The sequence below is a fragment of the Eublepharis macularius genome, chromosome 4 (genome assembly GCF_028583425.1).
Source record: "Eublepharis macularius isolate TG4126 chromosome 4, MPM_Emac_v1.0, whole genome shotgun sequence".
Classification (NCBI taxonomy): Eukaryota; Metazoa; Chordata; class Lepidosauria; order Squamata; family Eublepharidae; genus Eublepharis; species Eublepharis macularius.
The window spans coordinates 42,225,730-42,250,378 of record NC_072793.1 but is presented as its reverse complement, the minus strand read 5'-3'; the positions used below and the strand labels follow the sequence as shown (position 1 = coordinate 42,250,378).

General features: G+C 43.0%; 1 protein-coding gene across 2 annotated transcripts in view; it reads right to left on the bottom strand.

The window, feature by feature from the left end:
• Positions 1-2,086, bottom strand: part of MYH10 (myosin heavy chain 10) — a 97,341-nt gene extending 95,255 nt beyond the window's left edge. For both annotated transcript variants that reach the window (XM_054977430.1, XM_054977429.1), the window contains exon 1: positions 2,010-2,086. The gene's annotated coding sequence lies outside the window, so the exon portion shown is untranslated. The remainder of the gene's footprint in view (positions 1-2,009) is intronic.
• Positions 2,087-24,649: the final 22,563 nt, after the last annotated feature.

Genomic DNA, 24,649 nt, shown 5'->3' with positions numbered 1-24,649 from the left:
AAACAGCAGGTTTGGGATTTTACACATTCCAACTATAACTAACCAGGAAACTTTACACTATACAGTGTGCTGTCCTCCAGACTTACTGCAATATCTACATTGTTTGAGGCAGAAACATGCACAGATATAATATCTATGATGGGTGATAACCCTGTGTCAAACTGAATGCAGGAATGACATTTTCCTAGAGTTAACACAGTGTAGGAACATAACTTAATCATCTATTCAAGAACAAAAATGGTATTTTCTATATGATATACAGAAATTTCTATATGAGAAATTCTTATAGAACTCATTCAATTCATCCACCTTAAAGTGAACATTCAGTAAAGTATATTACTAGTAGCTAGTTTATACAACGACAGCATGACAGCCTGATAAACCACTAAAGTTTAACTGCAAAGCAAACATAAAGTCATTCAATCCACCAGAGGGCTTTGAAGCTGCCTGATTCACTTGCTGCAGAATTCATACCATTAGACTAAGAACCAATGCTATAGTGAGCATTGCAGGACATGAGGAGGAAAGGAGCATTAGCAACACGGCTCCAGAGGAATGAAGAAAGAAACCATTGACTCGAAAGTTAGATTCTCGAAATGATAGCACGTCTGAAATGGCACAACACAACCAATTATTATAGTTATTAAATCTACAATAGCATCCTTCCTTTCTAACATGACCTTATAATTCCAGTTACACAACATGTGTTTGATAGACAGATAATACATACCACAGTGTATATGTGTGGACATTTTGATTCCTTCTGTGTAAAAACCAATCTCAGAACAACTGCAGGTAACATTCCAAGTCAAACAATTGCACTGCAGAGCACCAACACTGCAGAGTGAAGCTAACCCATTTACCATCTCTCTAAGGAGTTTATCATCTAATTCCTAATACACAACAAATAACAAAGGCTATTCATACACTACAGGGTAGTCCCAGTCCCACTTACTGCTGTCCACTGGACTAGGCAACAAACTGGGAAAAGACCTCCTCCCTTCTGCCATGTAAAGAATCAGAGTAGATATTCTCTGACATACTCACTGTTTTATCAGGCCAATAATCCTTGAATGCATCTCACCATACAAAGTCCTACAAGCTACCATACGATCAATCCCACACATCTCATTTCACATCACGAAATAAGTCTTACTAGAACAAGGATGGGGCAGAGGCAGCAACAGAAGGCAGGATGTCCCTATACAATCTTTTCAAGGACATCAATGTACCAAAAGCACTTCAAATGAGAGGGAGAAGCAATGCTAGATCAATGGGTCTAAGCACGTAAAGCATTTTTGTTTGTGAGATAAACCGAGAACAACTGAGTGTTAGTTCCAACTCCAGAACCGGTTCTGACCAGCGCCCACACTGAAGGACAAAGGAGGTGTGCTGTAACTTCTAACCCGTGTTTAAAAAGATAAAAATGAACACACCTCATCGATAGACATGTGTCAAGTCTTCCATAGGACAACGAGGTCAATAAGAATGCCCTACAGAAGCAGAGCTCCCAGGCAGCCTCACAAAGAGAAACGGGGAGGGGAGGGGGAGAGAAGCACCTCGGTCCCCATCTGAGGGGGGCGCGGCAAGCCTATTGGCGTGCCAAGCAAAAGGGCGCGCACCCGCTCACTTCGCCCACCCCAGTATCCAACCACCCCATCCCCCCTTAAACAAAGGGGCACATGGTCCTTCAGCAGCGCGGCCTCGGCTCCACCAGCCCTCACACTGGCAGGACCAGCAATGCCCTTCCTCAAAAGGGGGCTATTCGCACGCTTCGCGAAGATACACTTAGAGGGAAGAAAGGGGAGGCGAATGGGAGGGGGGGATGTGGGGAAGACCAACGGCCGGAAAGACAGCGGGCCCGGCCGAGGGCCCATAACACTGTTGCTCCCCCACCCCGTCCCCCCGCTAGGCGGGAACCGGTGAAAACGCCGGGGGGGGGGCGGGCACGATCCTCTGAGACGGTGTCTCTCAGCCGCCCCATTCCAGCTCTTCACTCATCGCCTCACCTGCGTCCAGCAAGCGCGCACGTCCCTGCGCCCTATTCCAGTCCGCCCGCTTGGTGCGGAGCCGCCTCCCTACCGCGCGCGCTCGAACCGATTCTGCAGTTGCCACCCCGCCCCCGCTCCCGGCGCCTTTAGCGCCACACCGAGCGCTCCCAGCCCCCTCCCTTCTCCCGCCCCCCGCCGCACCATTGAGCTTCCCAATGGCCGCCTCACCCGCCCATCGACGTCCCCCGTCACCGCCGATTGGCCCCTCAACCGCTCCGCCTCCCCCCAGCCTGGATCATAGCAACCTCCTCAAGCTTCGCCGTCCAAATCCCGTCTCCGCCCCCTCGCCCGCTTGGAAGGCTCCAATTGGGAAAATGACTCTGCTTATCAAGAAGAAGCTGTTCTTCCAATGGCTAGCGGGGCACGTCTGTCAGCAGATGGCATGGAAAGAGGGGGGTGGAGCTTGGAGGGTAGGGTGCGCGGCTGCCGCCTCCACGCCCCCCTCCCGTTGCTCCGAGGTCAAAGCTACTCTGGACCGGGGTGGTGGCACGTGAGGAAATGTGAGAGGCCGAACGCAGAAGGTGGAAAAACAGGACGCTCGCGCCAGAGAACCAAGAACGAATTAGGTGTAGCCATTCCTTCCATGCGGCGCAGAGTCGCATGCGGCAGGCACCCCGCCCACTCCACTGCGCGCATCTGCAAACGGTTCTGTTTCGCTGGAGCTGCGGTTTCGCTGCTCTCTGCATTCCTGTTGCGAGGCGGTGAACCCCGGTGTAATGCGTCGCAGTAGGAAACTATGTGTAGCATTGCCGTAGCTGGCACCCGCATCCAAGACTGGGCGCACACCGTGTGCAACACCCCGCCCACCGCGTAGGCCGTGGCTCTGCAGCTAGCCCAAACCCTGCATTGGCCACACCTGCGTGTCCCCCGCTAATAGACCCTCTCCCGCACCCTTTTGACTGCTTTACCGATAACCCCTCTCTTCCTGAACTCCTTCACAAAGCACTGGTTACTTTCGTTACGTGTGTGTGTTAGGTGCCCTCAAGTCGCTTCCGAGCTACTGCGCGACCCTATGAATGATCGATCGACCTCCAGAACGACCTGTCATTAACAGCCTTGCTCAGATCCTGCAAACGGAATTGTGGCTTTCTAGGGTTTTTAAATTTCCATCGCTTTATCCTCCAGTGATTGCATGGAAAACTACCCTTTGCTTGTTACTTCTAGTAAAGACACGTTAATATAAACAACTTTTCTCCACCCATTCATTAGGTATCTTTTTCCCCAGTGTTGAGGCCCCCACTGATGTATACTTCTGGAGTCTCCTATAAAGATTTCCACGTGAAATGGGATCTACCAAACTGAATGACCAGAATGTCCATTGAAAACAGTGGGAGGTGCCTGAAGGCCCATTAGATATAATGGAATCCAGGTATGTCAGTTGACTTAAAAAGATTCATTTATTAACCTTTTTCATACCCTGCCTTTCTCCCCATTGGAGACTCAAAATGGCTCACATTCTCTCATGTTTATCCTCTCAACAACCCTATGGGGTGGATCAGGCTGAGAGGGTGTGACTGGCCCGAGGTCACCCAGCAGGTTTCCATGGCAGAGTGGAGATTCGAGCTTGGGCCTCACAGATCCTAGTCCAAACACTCTAACCATTATGCTACATTAGCTTACACTGGCAATACATTACAACACACAAAATTGCAAAGAAACTGCAGAAGGATTCTGAGAATCCTGCCCTGAGGCCTGGAATGACAGCCCCCTAGAGTGAAACAATGGCCCTATTACTGGAATCAGCGCTCTGGGACTGGAATGACAGCCCCCAGAGTGGAATGACATTCAGACAGACAGACATCCACAACTCTTCATTCTCTGCAGGTCACATGCTACCACATATGTACATAAATACATTTTTTTTGAAGTGGTCGATAACAATTTATCTGGCTGCTTTATACCGTATGGCAGCTTCCACACAGAACATTTTCTTCCCTTTAGATTCTAAACTGGAGCACTTGGGGAGGGGAAAAACCTAGATGGCATCGTGCTTCAATTGTTCTTTCCTTGATCCCAGGATGATTCCAGGTGTTTGCTGGTGGCGGGCAAACTCCTAGAGGTTTGCCCCATTGCCCACCTAGAGGTTTGCCCCATTGCCCACCTAGAGGTTTGCAGATCACTGGTGATCTGCAGGAGGTTGCAAACCACCTGGCAATCGCTCACCACTGGCAGGCAACCTGGGCAAGCATGTGGCAGGTGCTCCTGGACTTTGCGGAGGGCAAGTTTGACCTTGTGCAAAGCACAGGAGCATTCCCACGCAAAACACTATGACATCACTTCTGAAAGTGACATCATGTCAAGGCTGGAAGTGCACAGATGCCTGCCGGTGAATTCTGGGTGCCCCCCCCCCGTCCCCACCCTTCGCTGCCACTGGGAGGGTATGGGAACCTGCCAACCTCTTTCCAAACCTGGCAAATTATTATACCATCTGGATGGAAATGTGTGCATTGTTCAAAAGGCCTGCCTACTAATTTTTTTTCAAATGTCCTGAAGCACTAATTGTTCATGCTGTGAGGGCTTTTTTATTTAAAAAAAAAGATAATTGCTATAGTGCTATATTGTTTACTGTTTTTTTTTTTTTGAGGCCCTCAAAAAGTTTTCCAGTGGTTCAGCAGGGGGGAAATGATATCTGATGGAGGAAATTGCATAGAGGTTGCTCCATTGCCATGTGGTTGCTCCATTGTCAGTGTGCATGCTTGTGTATTCGCAGTGGCAATGAATGCAAAATGCAGAATCCTCTCAGTGTGGATGCAGCCTAAATCTAATTTTGCAAGATAGTTTCTGGAATAGAATGACCTACTGTCATTGCTACTGATCTTTAGGGAAAGGGAAAACAAAGTAAATGTCAGGAGAAGTCAGAACTACAGTAGTATGCATGGCCTGTTTTTATGTGCATTGAGGTCACAGAGAGAGTTCACGGGGCTAATTGGATCTGATCAAGAGAAACCCATTAAGAGGACTATGTGCATGTTGGACTATGTGAATGTTTCAGAACTCTGGAAATTCTGCAGAAAGATAAAGTTGTATTTTGTGACTTCTATATATTATGCAAAAAACCCTACACACACACATTGCAGCCCAGCTCCTAGTCAGCATCTCCTCTCCTCCACAGTCAAATTTCAATAGGCCATTGTGTTACCAGAAATGGGTCTCCTTGTGAGTAAATGAGGGAATTAGTGACAAGGAGGAAGGCTATGCAAGAAGGGTAACAACAGGATATCTCCACCAGTATTTATAGGGTCCCTTCCCCAAGGAGGAAAACAAGACCAGTGATCTTGAATAAAAGTATTTTTATTAAAAGGGGAAAACACACACACAAAAGATTGTTCACAAATGCACAAGATGCCTAGGGAAAGCAGGGGTGCAGGTGGAATAGATTTGAGGGATTTCAGGGTGATAATTACCTATCCAGAGAGTAGGATATTCCACGGAGGAAGAGCTTTAAGCGTCCCACATTCTCAGCCAGGAGAGAAAGTCTTAGAGAGAGCGACCCTAAGGGAGCAACACTTGGATCCAGAAAGCGTGCACAATTTGAATGGGGCCAGAGCCTTGGTTCTTATAGGGCAAAACGTGTCCTGAGGCTGGGGAGCCCCCCTCAGCCATTGGAACAAAGACCCTAAAGGTTTGATTACTTTAATTGCTTGTGTGAAAGGAAATGCACAGTCTCTTCTGCTGCCTCACAAAGGGGCAGATTGTTAATGAATCTCCCCGGAGTTGAGTTGATGAATTTAGATAGGGACGGCATCTTCCCACGAACAAATTATAAACTTATCAGTGCTAATTGATTGCTCCTCGATCTTGGGGTGGGGATTTTATCACAGAAGGAGGGTATCAGAATGTGCTAAGAGGGGTGACTCAGCAAGACCCTGTCTTACCACAGCTCATGCTGCAGATCAAGTTGCATTAGTCCAGGGTTATGTGCATTAGTCCAGGGATATGTGATTTTCATATCATGGGCACATATCAAACAGCTATTAAATATGGCAAAGGGCAGGGCCAACTACTTAAAATTGCCCACATATTTGGAAGAGAGTCAGCATGGTGTAGTGGTTACAGTGTCAGAATCTGGGAGAGCAAGGTATGAATCCGAACTCTTCCATGGAAGTTTGCTGCTGGGTTATCTTGGACCAGTCACACACACTCAGCTTAGCCTACCTCACACGGTTGTTGTGGAGGTAAAATGGAGGAGAGAAGAATTATGTAAGCCACCTTGGGTCCCCATTGGGGACAAAGATGGTGTATAAATAAAGTAAATAAATAACAAGTCTACCTTCATAACCATTCTACACCCAGTAGCCAATTCTGCACTTGACTTTTTGCATACAGAATCCTGCTAGGTAATAAGAATGAAGAATTGAACAGTTAATGTTGGAATTTTTGTTGCAGGGAAAGAGTCAGTGACTTCAAGACCGACTGACCTTACAGAGTTTAAAGGATTACGAGATAATATGCATGAAATGCTTTGAACACTCTACAGCTTATACAAATTCTGCTAGTGCTGCTTTTCTTTGTTGAGGCCTAATCTTTCAAGCACATTATGTCATCAGTATATCTAATTCTCAACATGGCCAAATCTGTGGATACGTAAATCCAGACATTGGAACCATGAATAGACAAGACAGATCTTTCTACAAACTTGCGGGGGAAAGCCCAAGGTTTAGAGAACATTCTGAAATTTAGAAAAAAATATGCCCAGGAGACGGAGGGCATAAAAACCCTCAAAATAATAGAAGCAGCATTTGTAGCTTTGAGAATCGAATGCTCTCAATGGCTGTTGCAGAGCAACCACACATTATTGTCAGTCTTCCAGCTAGGGCTGCCAACCCCCCGCCTGGGACGGGGGATCCCCTGTTCCCACCTCCTCCCCCCCCTGACCTCACGTACCTGGCCAGCGGGAGGTGCCCCCCCCCCCGGCAGCGTGGTGCACCCCCAGGCAGTGCGGTGTGCCCGTGCACCCTGCCGCAGCGTGCTCCCACACCCCACAACAGGCCCATTTCGGGCTGAATCAGGCCCCAAGGGGGAGGATTCAGCCCTTTGGCAAGCGCAGGAGTGCACGCTGGGCCGCCCTTTGACCCATGTGATGATGTCACTTCCTGGAAGTGACATCATCACGCACACCCGGAGCTCGTGCGAGAAGAGACGCCGAAGGGCACGGAGGGTAAGTGCCAGGTTCCCAGTCCCCCACCGAGGGACTCAAGGGACCTGGCAACCCTACTTCCAGCCTTGGTTTCTGTCAGTAAAAGGCAGGGGGGCAAGGCCCTTTCCACAATTGTTTGAGCCCCTTAGGGAGGACTCATCAGGTCCAAGCCTAGCAGCAACCAGCCAAAACCTTGCTACCATGCTGTTTATATATTTCACCTAACTTGCTTGCTTCAACAGCAATCCCCACACCTCCAAAAAAAGCCATCATGGTATAGTGATTAGAATTTAAGATAGGGCTGCCAGGCCCCTGGTGGGGGATCCCCCGCTCCCAGCCTCTGCTCCCCCTGGCTGGCAGCGGGGAAAAGCCCCGGAGAATGGGCTTGGGAGGCAAAAAAAACCTCCTGGGTCAGCGTGCACCAGGTGTGCTTCCCACGGGTGCGATGATGTCAGTCCTAGAAGTGATGAGATTGTGCCAGGAGTGTGCACAAAGCAAGCACACGGTGTCTGAAAAGGTAAGTACCTGATTTCCCCCACCCCCACTCGCGCCAGGAAGGTAAGGGGACCTGGCAACCCTAGTTTCAGACTAGGATTGGGAGACCCAAGTTCGAATCAATACTTTGCTGTGAATGTTCACTCGGTGACCTTGGGCCGGTTACAGATTCTCCGCCTAACACATTCTCACTCTAGCAATAGGGATGCTGTGTGGATAAAATGGAAGACAGGAGAATGATGTAAGCTGTTTTGTGTCCCCATTCCAGAGAAAGCTATAAATGAAATAAGTACAGCTGAAGATGGAAGGCAGATAAAAGGTAGGTTGGTTGATGCTTCAAATTTATGAAAAGGAAAAATGGGAGGAGCCTAAAGAAGCCAAAGTGGTGCTATAAACAGCTTTCTAAAGATTTAAGAAATAAATAAAGATTCATTTAGGGAATGGAAGAAGGGCCTTATAATCAAGGATGAATATAAACAAATAACCAGGGCTTGTAGGAAGAGCGTTAGAAAAGCTAAAGCTTAGTATGAACTTAGGCTAGCAAGAGATGCTAAAAACAACAAAAAAGGGGGTCTTTGTTTATGTTCAAAGTAAGAAAAAGAGCAAAGACATGGTAGGCCCATTGCAAGGACAGGAAAGTGAAATTGTAACAGGCGATGAAGAGAGGGCAGAACTGCTCAATTACTACTTTACCTCAGTCTTCTCCTGCGAGGGATATGGTGCTCAACATGACAAAAACAGAACACATGATGAGGCAAAGGAGTTGCAGCCTAGGATCAGCATAGTGGTAGTACGTAAACACCTTGTTTCTTTAAATGAAACTAACCATGCGATCTTAAGATGAGTTACTCCTGTCTAAGCCCATTCAAGTCAATAGGCTTAGATTGGACTGACTGTGTTTAGGATTGCATTATAAGTCCTCAGGAGGACTAGATGAATTGCATCCAAGGGTACTAAAAGAACTCCCAGATGTAGTTTCTGATCCTCTGTCCATTATTTTTGAGAATTCTTGGAGAACAGGTGAGGTGCTAGAAGATTGGAGGTGAGCAAATGTTGTTCTCATATTCAAGGGGAAATAGGAGGATCCAGGTAATGACCGACCCATCCGCTTGACATTTATACCTGGAAAAGTTTTAGAACAAATCATCAAACAGTCCTTGAGCATCTAGAAACGGTGGCTGTGATTACTAAGAGCCAGCAGGGGTTTCTCAAGAACAAGTAATGTTAGACTAACCTTATCCCTTCATTTGAGAAAGTTAGTATCTTGCTGGAACAGGGGGATGCTGTAGACATAGGGCCAAGCTACAAGTGACGAATGACACAGGTTGGACACTTGTCAGCTTCCCTCAAGTTTTGATGGGAAATGTAGGCATCCTAGCCTTGCAGCTTGGCTCTCCAACTGCTGACCAGTGGACTTTTCAACTGTCACTTGTCCAACATTCCGCCAAGCTGCTTACATTTCCCATCAAAACTTGAGGGAAGCTGACAAGTGTCCAACCTGTGTCATTCATCACTTGTAGTTTGTCCCATAGTTTATCTCGATTTCAGTAAGGCTTTTGATAAGGTTCTACGTAATATTCTTGTTTCTAGGTTGGTAAAATGTGGTTTGGATCCTATTACTGTTTGGTGGCTCTGTAACTGGTTGACAGATTGCACCCAAAGAGTGCTTGTTAATGGTTCCTCATCCTCTTGGCCAAGAGTAAAAAGTGGAGTACATCAGGGATCAGTTCTGAGACCTGTTTGGTTCAACATTTTTAGAAATGATTTGGATGAAAGAATAGAGGGAATGCTTATTAAATTTGCAGATGATACTAAATTGGGAGGAGTAGCAAATACAGTAGAAAACAGAGTCAGGATCCAGGATGATCTTGACAGGCTGGAAAACTGGGCTAAAACAATTAAAATGAATTTCAGCTGGGGCCAGCGTACCTGAGGGACCGTCTCTCCCCGTATATTCCCCAGAGGACCCTCCGATCAGGAGAAAAGAAATTGTTATCAGTCCCTGGCTCCAAGGAGGCCCGCCTGGCCTCGACTAGAGCAAGAGCTTTCTCAGTCCTAGCTCCTACCTGGTGGAACACTCTGTCTACCGAGACCAGGGCCCGGCAGGATCTACTATCTATCCGCGGGGCCTGTAAGACAGAGTTGTTCCGCCAGGCTTATGGCTGAGGCTGGGCCTCCACTGGCTGGAGGATACAACATCTACTCCCCTCCCTATGAGAGCTGCCCACCACTGTTCTTAAGCTGCTGCTATGCTCAACTGCACTGTCGCACTTTTTGTAATCAACGGTATTGCCGCCATCAAGAAAAGAGTGCTGCTATTTTTAAAATCTTTGTATAATGTTTTTAAATACTTTATATGCAATGTTTTAAATGTTTTAATGTTGTTATCCGCCCTGAACCTTTGCGGGGAGGGCAGAATATAAATATGATTAAATAAATAAATAAATAAATGCAGAGTTCAGCATTTAGGTAGAGAAAATCAAATGCATAATTATAGGATGGGGGAGACTTGTCTTGACAGTAGTATGTGCAAAAAGGATCTACGGGTCTTAGTAGACCATACACTGAACATGAGTCAGCAGTGTGATGTGCTAACTAAAAAGGCAAATGCGATTTGGGGTTGTATCAACAGAAGTATAGTGTCTAGATCACACAAAGTGATAGTATTGCTTTATTCTGCTTTGGTTAGACCTCAGATAGAGTACTGTGTTCAATTTTGGGCACCACAGTTTAAGAAGGATATAGACAAGCTTGCTCATGTCCAGAGCGGCAACAAAGATGGTGCGGGGCCTGGAGACCAAGTCCTATAAGGAAAGGTTGAAGACGCTCAGTATGTTTAGTATGGAAAGGAGATGACTGAGAAGTGATATGATAACCATCTTCAAGTACTTGAAGGGCTGTCATATAGAGGATGGTGCAGAGTTGTTTTCCATTGCCCCAGAAGGTCAGACCAGAACCAACGGGTTGAAATTCAATCAAAAGAGTTTTCGGCTAAATGTTAGGAAGAATTTCCTACAGAGTGGTCCCTCAGTGGAACAGGCTTTCTTGAGAGCTGGTGGGCTCTCCTTCTTTGGAGGTTTTTAAGCATAGGCCATCTGACACCAATGCTGATTCTGTGAACCTAGGCAGATCATGAGAGGGAGGGCAGGAAGGGTTACATCAATGCTTAGTTCTCATGGCCCTTTCATACACGCCCAGGATAATGCTGATCACCATGTTGGGATCAGGAAGCAATTTTCTCCAGGCTAGTTTGGCCAGGGATCCTGGAGTTTTTTTGCCATCTTCTGGGCGTGGAGCAGTATCACTGGGGGTGTAGGGGAAGAGGTAGTTGTGAATTTCCTGCATTGTGCAGGCAGTTGGACTAGATCACCCTGGAGGTACCTTTCAACTCTGTTCTATGATTCTAAGATGCCCCTGCAACTCTTTGTGGAACCCACTTGTATTCATATCTTTCCATTTTATACTCCAGTGATGACAAATGACATGAACAGTGCTTTTGGCCAGTGTAGTGAAAACTAGCAACAGCAATGGAAAAAAAGAACAGTGGATTTTAAACAATTAAACATTCTTAGATAGAAAGAAGACAAATGAGACAAAGAGCTTTCTTTTTCCATCTTACATGCTCTTAAATGATTTATTTCTGCTCTTTTAGTAGAAGTTTTGTTTGCAATTGAAATGGAAATCTTCTCGATTTACTAGCTAGACAGATGCAGAGGAGAGAAAGCAGGGGATCTGTGGTATGACTTGCTGGTAAGAACAGGTTTTGTCACATGTGGTAGAGTAGAACATTGAGGTGAAGAAGATCATGTAGAATCTATCTAAGGGATTATTTCAGTTCAGCATTGCATACACATCTCCCGTGCATACTGCAAAGCTAAGCCTATCATGCAGACCCTGGAGGCCAGTAGCAAAATCCCTTTGAATTATGATTAAGTTGGAAGCTGACAAGGACTATATTAGAGATAAAGGGCTTAGAAAAGCATGAGGTTTCCAGGCTGCATGATGATGATGATGATTTTTGTGATAATGTCCTTTGTGGAGCACCCAGACTATAGACTCAGAAATTATAAACCCATCTGCAAAACCCTACCTCCATTGTTCTTGCTTTGTGTAACACACTGGCTTGGATGCTCCCAATATTTTTCTGCTGCTTGAATGATTTCTGACTACAGTGTGTGCCTTTCTTGCTCCTCCCTTTCACTGCTGCCCAAAACACCTCCATGCTATTTCTGGGAATCTCCTACCCCCAACAGTAGCAATTTGGGGAGCATTTTGGGCTGCAGTTAAAAAGGAGACAAGAAAGTCATGCTCTGTGGGCAGAAATCGTTCCATCCACAGAAATGCTCTGGTGGATCTAAGCCAGTGCTTTGTTCACAATATGCCTAGCGAAGTCTTGATCATTGTATCTATTGGAGGGAGAGGAGGTGAGTCTGTGTCTGTCTTTCATACCACAAATCTTCCATATATGACTTATTCTGACTAGCTGTTTCAAAAGATCCGGTTCCTTATCCAACCTATCCAAAGGACTAGAAAGCAGCAAATGTTACACTGCCTTTAGGGTCCATAGGAGATCTCAGAAATTACAGGACTGTTAGCCTAATGTTCTGCTCCAGCTAAATTAGCAGAAACTGTCATTAAACATACAGTTGTTATGCACAGAGAGGAACAAAGCCTATGGAGGGAAAATTAGTATGGCTTCTGCAAAGGAAGTCCTGTCTTTTGAAGTCCACTGAAGGGATTAGGAAGGACATAGATGAGGGAGATCTGGTAGACATTATATACCTGGCCTTTTGAAGACTCTTGAATATAGAGCGGAACTACAAGTGACAAAAGGCACAGATTGGACACTTGTCAGCTTCCCTCCAGTTTTGATGGGAAATGTAGGCAGCTTTGCAGAATGTTGGACAAGTGACAGTTGAAAAGTCCATTGGACAGCAGTTGGAGAGCCAAGCTGCAAGACCAGGATGCCTATATTTCCCATCAAAACTTGAGGGAAGCTGACAAGTGTCCAATCTGTGCCTTTTGTCACTTGTAGTTCCGCTTATATCCAGCAATTATAAGATAAGAGAACAGATCTTTCTGTGGATTAAAAACTGGTAAACAATAGGAAGCAGGAATAATTGGACACTTCTCACCATAGAGGAAGAGATTGATATTGAGACAGGTGCAATTTAATCTGTTCATAATTGATCTGGAATTAGGGGTGAATAGTATGATAGCCAAGTTTACAGATGATGCCCTATTATTCAGGTTAGTGAAAGTCAAAGTGGATTGTGAAGAGCTCCAAAAAGACCAGTTTCTATGGGTGGGCAACAACATGACAAATGAACATTTCATCATCTAGCCCTTGGTCATCTTTTTTTCTAAAATGAAATGCCCCGGACTCTTCTCATAGGAAAGGTGCTCCAATCCTTTTATCATCTTGGTAGCTCTCTTCTGCATTTCTTTCAGCTCTGCAATTTTGTCTTGACATACGGCAACCAGAACTATGCATACATTCCAAATAGGGCCACACCACGGCTCTATACAAGAGCATTACAGCATTGGCTGGCTTATTTTCAATCCTCTTCCTGATAATCCCCAGCATGGGGTTTGCCATTTTCACCATTGTTGCACACTGAGCCCTGAGCTAGATGAGGTGTTTGAGTCACAGGTTGAGATGGAATTCTTCTGACCTGACACGTCTTCCCTGCGGCCAGGCAGTAGCTGTGGGGAACTTCTATCCCTAATCATGCTGGGGCCCATCTTAGATTGGAATCAGAACATGGTGGGGGTAAAGAGTCTCCAGCCTGCCCCCCTATGCCATTTTCCTGAATTAATATAGCCTTAGGGAGTGTTGTTTCCTGTGTTGTGGGGCTGCATGTGAAGTACTGCAGGTGAGCCCCACACCAGGGCAAATACTACCACCACCCTTGAGGCTGTTTATATCTGGGAAAGAAGCTCAACAGGGAGGATGGAGTCCTTTCTCCCCTTGCATCACAGTTCCAATCTGAATTGGGCCCTGCTGTACTTGAGGAAACACATTCCTGGCAGCTGCCATCTAGCTTCAGGGAAGATGAGTTGAATCGGAGTGGGATAGTTCTTCTATGAGTTTGGGTGAGGTGAATGCCACTTTATTAAGCCAGTCCTGCCATTTTGCTCTGTGGATCGTCACAGGAAAGTTTCCCATATCCTCATATATACTGCAGTGTAGAGTCACACTCTTCAAACCTTGTACAAGTTATAATAACCAGTGAGAATCACTCTCGAACTAAAGAGGAATGGTCTGACCTCAGTGTGTTGTGGAGAATTCTGCAGAGGTTACGAAGGGACATATGGAGCCAGGATTTCTGGCTCTGTTATTACTGGTTCTCCATATGAGTCAATGCTAGTCACTTTAGTACTCTGCACTCTTTTCATGGGGTATTGAATCATCATAAGTATTAATTCAAGATTATGTGCAAAGTATTGGAATGTGTCTTTGATGGTTATACTATTTTTGTTTAGCAACTTTTATGAATGGAATGCCCTATAAAAAGTTTGGAAGGCCATTTTTGGTTTAAGTAAAAAACGTTCAGCTAAAAAGAGGTGATGACTGATGAGATCAAGTACTTGGTTATGTTGTATTGGAGAAAATGAAATATTTGGAGAAAAAATATTCCTCAGGATTTAAAATGAGAGGTTGTAAAGGAACAGAACCCTCCCCCCAATTTATTGTTAAGCTTATCCAAACCTGTACTGAATACTTAGGGGAATCGCTCTCTTTAAGATACAACGAAGTACACTAAACGTATTTCATAAATTAAGTCTCTTCATTAACCTTTATCTTATGTACTAAGATGTGAGGCATCTTTCTGGATGTTCTACAAAGATGATGATATACAAATATATAACAGATATCTCTCTAGTAAGGTGTCCTCGTCACCTAAAAGAATTTACAGCAGCTAAAAGAGGAATGGAAAAATTGTTTCTTGTTCCGTCCAGAGATTGCACAATAGCAATAGGATATGGTTCTACAAAACTGAGATCAGATCAGCTAAAATAGCACACAGTAAGGCAGGGAATGAGTCAGGGTAGAAGCAGCAAGGCCAGAGCATGGAATTTCACTGGAGTTATTTGTCAGTAGCAGAGCAGTTGACCATTGTTGGATATCAGCTGCCTTGATTTGAGCATAAATGACCTCACACCAGGACATTTCTTGGTCATACTGTATAATTGCATAGAGTTAGCACACAGAGTACAGTTTGGGTAAGGACTCTATGATAAATCCAGATTTCAGTTGGGCATCCTGTTTTATTTTTTTTTTTGAAAAATTTTTTATTGGGTTAGAATCCGTTATTTTTACATTTACATTCAATTTTCCCCAAATTTTTCATTTCTAACCCCCTCCCTTTCCCCCCCTTTTGTTGACTTCCAACAGTTTTCCAACCCTTTGTCCCTTTTCCCTTACTTCTATTAAATTTCTCTATCTAAAACAAATACATATTCTCCATTATACTAAGCAGTACATCCTTAACTACTTTTCTTATTGTATACCCAAACTGTAAGTCTTTGTTTCCATCTTGGATAAACAATTTATCCCATTTTCCAATTTTGAATATTTCTATATATCATAAACCTATATATCATAAACCATAAAAATCTTACACATTTAAATCAAACAATTTGACTTATTCTCTATGTATTACTCATTCTATCTTTTTATGGTAATTCTATATAACTCTCGTCACATAGTCAATCAATTTGACTCGTCTATACATTCAGTTTGGTGCATTATACAAATCTTATCAAAGAAAGAAAATATTGTTGATTACTCAATCCGTATATTTAATCCTTATCCTTAATTATTTTCTATCAATATTCTATTTATTAACCAATATATATCTATATATATATCAATCTGTTAATCTAACTGCTTATAAATTCACATTTATCTCTTCCCCCCCCGGTAAAGTCACCCCCCTCTACATTTTATTATACTTCAGTAGTTCTCAAACTGCCACAGTTTTCCTCCCACCTCCCATTTCTTCTCCAGATATTGTTTCAGCTTCTCCCAATCTGTGTTAAACTGCCCTGAGTCCAGATTTCTCAGTTTTCTTGTCATCTTGTCCATTTCTGCCATGTACAGCAATTTGTAGGTCCAATCTTCAATAGTTGGCACTTCTTGTACTTTCCATTTTTGCGCATACAAAAGTCTAGCTGCTGCTGTCATATAAAATATCAACGTCCTATGATGGGCTGGAATTCCCTCCATTCCCAAGTTTAGTAGCAGGAGTTCTGGGTTCTTATTTATTTGAAATTGTAAAATTTCACTCATTTCTCTTATTATTTCCCCCCAGTACTGCCTAGCTACCTCACACGACCACCACATATGATAGAGGGAGCCCTCATGCTTCCTACATTTCCAGCATTTATTAGAAGTGTTCAAATTCCCTAGCGCAATCTTCTTTGGTGTCATGTACCAACGATAAATCATTTTATAGATATTCTCTTTAATATTTGTACATGTCGTTGTCTTCATTGTAGTCTTCCACAAGTATTCCCATGCCTCCATTGTTATCTCTTTGTTAAAATTTATAGCCCATTTCACCATTTGTGTTTTAACTGTCTCATCCTCAGTATACCATTTCAACAGTACTTGGTATACCTTGGATATTCTTTTCTTGTCCTCTTTAAGAAGGGTCTGCTCTAGTTCCGAATTCTCTATTCGTATACCTCCCTTTACAGAGTCCGAGTTATACAAATCTCTGATCTGTCTATACTGGAACCAGTCGTAATTCGGTGATAGTTCCTCTTGCGTCTTTATTCTAAGTTTAGATGCTTCTATTTTAGTTATTTCTTTATAAGTCAAACATTGTCTTTCGTTATCAACAGCTCTCGGGTCTATCACCTCATATGGAACCACCCACCAAGGAGTTCCTTCTTGTAGATAAATTCTGTACTTCTTCCAGATTGTGTATAGACTTCTCCGTACAAAATGGTGCAGGAACATCGAGTTGACCTTTACTTTGTCATGCCATAGGTATGCATGCCATCCAAATATTTTTTTATATCCCTCTAGGGCTAATAGTTTCTTGTTCTTTAATGTCATCCACTCTTTCAACCAAACTAGGCAGATTGCATTGTGGTAAAGTCTCAGGTTGGGCAGTTGCATTCCGCCTCTTTCCTTTGCCTCTTGTAAAACTTTCATTTTCACTCGAGGCTTCTTGCCTGCCCATACAAAATCTGATATTTTCCTCTGCCATTTTTCAAATTGTTTAGAGTCTCTGATGATTGGTATTGTCTGTAGCAAAAACATCACTCTTGGTAACACATTCATTTTAACCGCTGCAATCCTACCCAGCCATGACAGATTGAGCCTATTCCATTTAATCAAGTCTCTCTCAATCTGAATCCACAATTTTTCATAATTATTCTTGAACAAATCTATATTCTTTGCAGTCAGTTCAATTCCCAAATATTTCACCTTACTTGTTACTTCACAATCCGTTGTTTCCATTAACAATTGTTGTTTCTGCTTAGTCATGTTTTTGCATAGTATCTTTGACTTCTTTTTGTTAATGAAGAAACCTGCCAAGTCTCCAAACTCCTTGATCTTATCTATCACTTTTGGCATGTTCTCCAGTGGGTCCTCTACAATTAACATTATGTCATCCGCAAATGCTCTGACCTTGTATGAATAGTCCTTTATTTTTATTCCTCGAATTTCCTCGTCTTGTCGTATTTGTATCATCAGAATCTCCAATACTAAAATGAACAACAGTGGAGACAACGGGCAACCTTGTCTTGTTCCTTTGCTTATAGTCAATTTCTTGGTCAATTCATCATTCACCACAATTGCTGCAGTCTGGTCTCTGTAAATTTCCTTAATTGCTCTGATGAATCTTTCTCCTAATTGTAGCTTTTCCATAGTGGCAAACATAAAGTCCCAGTTTAAGTTGTCAAATGCCTTTTCAGCGTCAACGAAGAAGAAACCAACCTCTTTATCACAACGCTTATCATAATATTCAATAGCATCAATCACTGTCCTTAAATTATCTCTTATTTGTCTGTCTGGCAGAAAGCCTGCTTGCTCCTCCTCTATAACTTCCGAAAGCCACCCCTTCAGTCTCTCCGCCAGTATCTTCGCAAAGATTTTATAATCATTGTTGAGTAACGATATAGGTCTGTAATTTTTCACACTAGTCAAGTCTTGGCCCTCTTTTGGGATCAATGATATGTTCGCTTCAGACCAAGTGTCTGGAATCCTTTGATCCCTTAAAACTCCATTGATCACCTCCTTTAGGAATGGTGCCAGCTCATTGGCCATAGTCTTATAAAATTTAGCTGTAAGTCCGTCTGGCCCTGGCGCCTTTCCTAAATTTGCAGATTGTATTGCCTTACTTATTTCCTCATCCGTTACTTCACTGTTCAGTTTATTTCTCCAAGCGTCCGAGATTTCTGGAAGTATCATTTTCTCCAGATATGACGCTATTGAATCTTTATTTACTTCTTTCTTATTATACAGTTTAGCGTAGAATTTATAAAAGGCTCTACTAATGGTATTCTGTTCCAAATACGTTTTATCATCTTCACAAATTTTATTTATTGTTTTCTTTTCCCTTCTCTTCTTCAGTTGCCATGCCAGGTACTTCCCAGGTTTATTTGCACCCTCAAATGCTTTCTGATTCAGCCTTTTGAGATTCCACTCCAATTCTTTATTACTCATTGCTGTTAGCTGTTCTTGCAATATTTTAATTTCCTGGTATAATTTCTTTTTTCCTGGTCTCTTTTTTAACTGTATTTCCTTAGCTTTTATTTTCTCCTCAATCTCTTGTCTCTTCTCCTCTTTCTTCTTTCTTGCTCTACCATTTAAGTCCATTAGTATACCCCTTATAACCGCCTTATAAGCATCCCAAACTTTATCAGTTGGTACTTCTTTATTCACGTTATATTGTATGAAAAACTTTGTCTCTCTTCTCAATATTTCCATATTCTCTTTTTCCTGTAACAAATCCTCATTTATTCTCCATGCTTTCCTTTTCCTCCTTTTCCCCAGCTTCCACATAATTGGGTTGTGATCTGAGCCTACCATCGGCATTATTTCTACATCTTTAGTCCATAACGCCAAATCTTTTGAGGCCCAGATCATGTCAATTCTTGATAATGTGGAGTGCCTTGCAGAATAAAAAGTAAACTGTCTGCTTTTAGGATACTCTCTCCTCCATACATCTTCAAGAGTCTCTTGTTGAATCAGCTCAAAAAAAAGCTTTGGTAATAGTCCTCTTTTCTTTTGTGCCATTGTAGTCTTTTTATCCAGTTCCAAATCTGTCACTCCATTGAAGTCTCCAGCAAGAATTATCTGGTCATATGAAAAATCATCTAAATGCTTCCTCAAATCCTCAAAGAAGCTCTCTTTTGCACCGTTGGGTGCATAGATTCCGACTACCAACACTCTCTTTAAATTCCAAGTACATTCCACTGCTACAAATCTGGCTTCCACATCTTTCATTATGAATTTTGGTTGCACCTCCTCTTTTACATACAACACCACTCCTCTTTTTTTCTTACTTGAGGCCGCTACAAAGTCTTTGCCCAATTTTCCCAGTTTTAGATATTTTACATCCTGTTTTCGAATATGAGTCTCTTGCAAACAAACAATATCACATTTTTGTTTTAGTAGCCAGTGAAAAATATTTTTTCTCTTATTCGGTGAATTTAGTCCATTTACATTCCAAGATAACACTTTACACTCCATATTCATAATCTTGTTGGTAAGTCTTTTTCATTGTCCCTTATAAATCGCTCCATCTCCCGCTCAGATCTGATACGCTTTTTGGCGCCTCCAAATTCGAAGGACAAACCCTCTGGGAGCTCCCATCTGTACCTGATTTTCATGTCCTTCAGCATCTGGATTAGCGCTTTATATTTTTTCCGATCTAGTAACACTGATCTGGGTAGTTCCTTCATTATAATGATTGTCTTGCCATCGATCTCCAATGGATCTTGAAACTGTTTAGTCACAATCTTCTCTTTCATATTTCTTGTTGTAAATTGTACAATCACGTCTCTTGGTACTTTTCTCTGGGTTGCAATTCTCGAGTTCACACGATATGCCACATCTAGGATAGCCACAACATCCTCCTCCTCCTTCCCCAGGTATTCAGCTAACACCTCCGTCATCTGCTCTTGCGCTGTCTTTCCTTCCATTTCCGGCAGGCCGCGAAATCTGAGCTGCTTCTCCATATGTCTACTTTCCGCAACCGCCATCCTTCCCCTCATCAACCTCATCTCTGTTTGTTGCGTATCTGCTAAGTTCTCCATCGCTCCTTCTACTGTTTTAACTCTCTGCTGCGTCCCTTGTAATTCACTTTGTATTGTTTCCATACCTTTCTTCACTTCTGACAGCTCCGATTTTACTTCTGACAGCTCCGATTTTACTGTCTGTTTAACCTCTTTGATCAGCTCCAATTTCATGTCTTTAAATTCTTTAATCACCTCCAAAAGTTTTTTATCCAGGTTTTCTATTGCCGATTGCCACTCTTTCTTCGACATCGTGGGGCTTGCTTTAGCTCGCTCCCACGAATCCGCTCTCTTCCTTAGCTCCGTGGCGTTAAATTTAGTACCTTTTTTATTTCAAATGTCCCGGTCTTCTTGCATAAATTAATTTTAAAGGGTCCAAAATGTCGGGCGTCTTTTCTCTATGGTCTCTCTATGATTTTATAATCCAATATGGCCTACTTCCTTTTCCGCTGAAGCCGCGACCCTTCCCCTCTCAAAGATGGCGATTCCCTTCTTCCTGCCCTCCAGCAAGGGCCGCTTCTCTCCAGCCGCTCTATTGTTGTTACGCACTTCCTGTCTCCCGTCTTCCCACAGCAGGTCTCGCGATGGTGTCTTTTTCTCACAGCTCCAAAGCCACAGGTATTCAAAACAATAATCCGATTTCTTTAATAACTTCTTTAAACTTAGTCTCTTTTCTAATACAACTCCTGCCGGAGCTTCCCCTCCTTTTCACTAGTCTGTTGCAGTTTAAAAGTCTACTTTTTTTCCTCTCTGTTTTTATCAATCTGTCCCGTATCGGAAGATAGTGATCTTTACCTTCCCTTCACTTTCCTCGGGTTGTAATCGCTGTTTCGATTTCAAGTTCTCCTTTCCACTTCTTCCCCCAATCGAAGCTTGGGTATGTAGGTCTTATGCCAGCCGAATTGGCCCCAAAACTGCCGCAGAGATTGTAGCCGACCCGTCGCAAGGTGGGACCTCAAGGATCGGGAGGGGACCCGTTATGTAGAGCCCCCCCTCGTCCGAGATCTAACTCACCCTAGGGTCTTGAGCGTTCTTTGCCTGCTCTCCGCCTGAGAGCAGTCGGCCGCGGGCTATTTTTCACCCCGCCGGCCGCTTAAAACGGCAGTCCGGTCAGCTCCACAAATGGAGCTGCGTTAGACCTCCATGAATCCCCAAGCCGGAAGTCGGGCATCCTGTTTTAGAAGATGTGCTGTGGTTTGTAACAGAGCCATTGGAGAATTTGTTGACCACTAGTGACCGAGTGCATTCCAATCTAAAATAAAGCAAAAGCAAAACCTAGGTTAGCCTAGTGCTCAAAGGACAGATGAATGGGCACTTAGTCTAGAGTAAACATTTGACTGATTTATGGCCAATTGCTCAGGCTATGAGCTAATAGGTTATATTCTGTCATTTGGGGCACGCTGATAACTTGTCCCAGTGATACTAACGACTTCCAGTTAGTCTTGATCATTGGAACCTGTATAGATGCTTTTATTGGAAGTGATACATTATACTTTTATGGGTATTGTATTAGCCACAGAATGTGGATTTAATATATTCTTTTGCAAGGCTAGAAACAACAGGTTTGATCAACTGATGTTAATACAATATTGATTAAATTGCAGCTCCCAGTCATTTCAGGTTTAAAAAAAAATCAAGTCAATATTGTACAAAGTGCTAGTTTGTGATTTACATTTTTTTTTTGCTCCGGGGAGCCCGTGGGGTATTATGAGTGCAGAACACATCCTTCTGTCTGCAGTGGGTCAGTTGAGAAAGCAGAACACAGACAATCCTGTTCTGTTAACAAACTGTATGGAAACTTAAAATGAGTGCAGATCAGTAGAATAATAATCTATTTGACAGAAAGTCACAATATTTAGGTTTCTGTCCCTGGTTGGAGTGGAAGACCATATTTCTGTGAAAATACCATATATTTTCTAATTCAAAAACACCGAAATAAAAGATTTTGACCTTCAAAATAAAAAAAAAACCTGAAAAGCCCTGACTTGCAGAAATGATACTTTTTGTTGGATTCAAAGACCAACTCTGATGTTTCTTTCATTTATTTAGCATTCATTGTAATTTGAAATATGAGTATTCTTGCCTTGGGCTTCCAAGAAGAAAAAGGCTGCTTATTCCTGCCAAAAAAAAAGGAGAGGGGGATGTCATTATGATGAAAGAATCTCAGTCAGACCGAACAATTCTTCTTGATACTGCTTCAAGTAGTGCTATGGTATTTGTGTCTGCACCACAGCAAACCATATAAGCTTTCTTTCACAGTGCTTTACAGTCAAAATATTTCTGCAAATAAAAGGGAGTGACAGTTGTGTTTACCTCAATGTATGTAGGAATAAAAAGTGGTTTTCTCCCAAAGGAAATATTTGTGAGAGAGTTTACACACAATCCATAGGTCTGTGGAGTTGCCAACATCCAGGTGCTCCCAGAGAGTTCCTAGAATACCAGCTGATCTCCAGACAGCAGAGATAAGTTTCTCTGGAGAAAATGGCTACTTTGGAGGGTGGTCTCTATGGCGTTATACCTTGTTGAGGTCCCTCCCCATCCCCAAATCCCACCCTCCTTAGGCTCCACCCTTAAAATCTCCAGGAATTTACAAACCCAGAGTTGGCAACCCTAGTTTGTGATCAGATACTATTTGTGCTACCCAATCTGTCATGCCAGACTCTAGGCAATTGAGGTGAAATGGCCATGTAAGTGCTCCATTGTGACCGGAATCTAGTATTCAACACATTGCTCTTCAGCCCATTTTAGGGGGTTTTGTAGTGGCATACTGATCTGTGGTCTATGATTCTAGTGGAGCATTCTGACTGCTCATTCACTACTAGCACAGTTGAGTCCAGGCTAATGCAAAACATCAGTAGAAGTGTATCTAAAGACTTTGAGAATAAATTGCAGTGCAAATCTAAGCATGCTTACTCAGAAATAAATCTAAGTACAACAGAGATTACTCCCTCATAAGTGTTTGTAGGATTGCTTCTATAGAAGCAGGTGCTACCTATTCTTTATTTTCTTTAATTTTCTGCATCTTTTGAGCTATAAGTAGATATTTTCTTATATGGGATGCCACTTCCAAGCATCTGGCCAGTACCTTAGAATAATTGTTAAAAGGGGAGGGGGCAGTTACCAGACTTAAGAATCCACATTCTAGTACAAGCTAGGTAGGATACAGCAGATGTACCAATAATTCAGGATTGTTAATAGTGTGTGTGTTTTCTTTCTCAGTGATTTTATTTCACATCTAGTGTCTTTATGAAGAGCAAGCCACTCATTTCAGTGCAATCTAAGGATTCCATGATTTATCTATTTGTCATGAGAGCTGACAGCAACAATTTAATTCAGTTTAATTATTGATTGGATCACACAAGTTTAATTAGAAAGCCAATATTTAGTTATCAGCTCTTCATTGGCTTTATAATGGTTTAGCCTGTACAAGAGCAGTCAAGCCAGGGAGCAGCCACCCTCAGGTCAAACTTTGCCAGCTAAGAAATATGTCCGGGGTTTAACCTCAAAAAATTGGGTCTAAGCCATTTTTTTCCACATTAAACTGTTAGAGACTTAGCTATAAAATAGTGAGGAGAGGAGTCCTTGATAAAAATATATGAACAATATAAATATTTTTGCCTCAGAGGAGGAGGTTGAACCCATATTGTAGCATTTTTTCCTGGTAACTTCTAGTCCAATGTTTTAAAATTCCTACTGTAAGAGAATTAATAGTATCAACCCCAGAGTTTGGATCTCTTGATACACGATGACATTTCTACTGAGCAAATCTCTATATGGATCTGAACCAAGTGACTTCCTGAGTGCTGGGTTCCCTCTCAGTGTTTCTCAGAGCCAAGCTACAAGTGACTCCTTACACAGGTTGGACACCTGTCAGCTTACCTCAAGTTTTGATGGGAAATGTAGGCATCCTGGTTTTACAGCTTGGCTCTCCATTACAGCTGCAAGACCAGGATGCCTACATTTCCCATCAAAACTTGAGGGAAGCTGACAAGTGTCCAACCTGTGTCAGGCGTCACTTGTAGCTTGGCTCTCAGTTGTCCCTAACCTTTCTTGGCATGCAGGTTGCTTTGCTGAATTCCCTCAGGAATTCTGGAAATAGGACACACAGCATCAAAAAGCAAGTTCAGTGCTATGGGGGAGTATAGTGATTGCAAACTGGGTCTATAATTCTGCCTCAGGAACTGAGATATATTGATCACAAAGCTATGATTTCTCCTCTGCTGTCTGTTATTAGGATCTGCAAGTTAATCTGGAACTAGAGAACCAGTGGATTTTTTTCTTTGGATGCGTGCAACTCATTCCTTGAAGCATGTTAAACATGTGAGGCAACCATCTGTGCGAGTAAAATGGTACCACAGTAAAACTTACAATTGCTCCGCAATGTTCTTATCCTTGTGGCCTGTAAAATAAAGAACATGGCTATTGATCTCTGTTAGGAGAAATGAGTGGCATTTTTTAATATCCACATACATGTCGACAAAATTGTTTTTCCATTTTTTTTTAACTTAATTTAAATTCTCCGTCAGGGTCCCAAAGAGGCTGTCTGCCATTTCCAGCTGAACGTATATGGGATCTGCAATGAATTACTGCTGAATCCCTGCCAGCCCCTTTCTCGTAACATTTAAGACGACACTGGCTGCAGCCCAAACCCTGACTTCAAGAAATGCACAGCTAAGCTGCAATGGGTTGAGATACAGCAGGATGC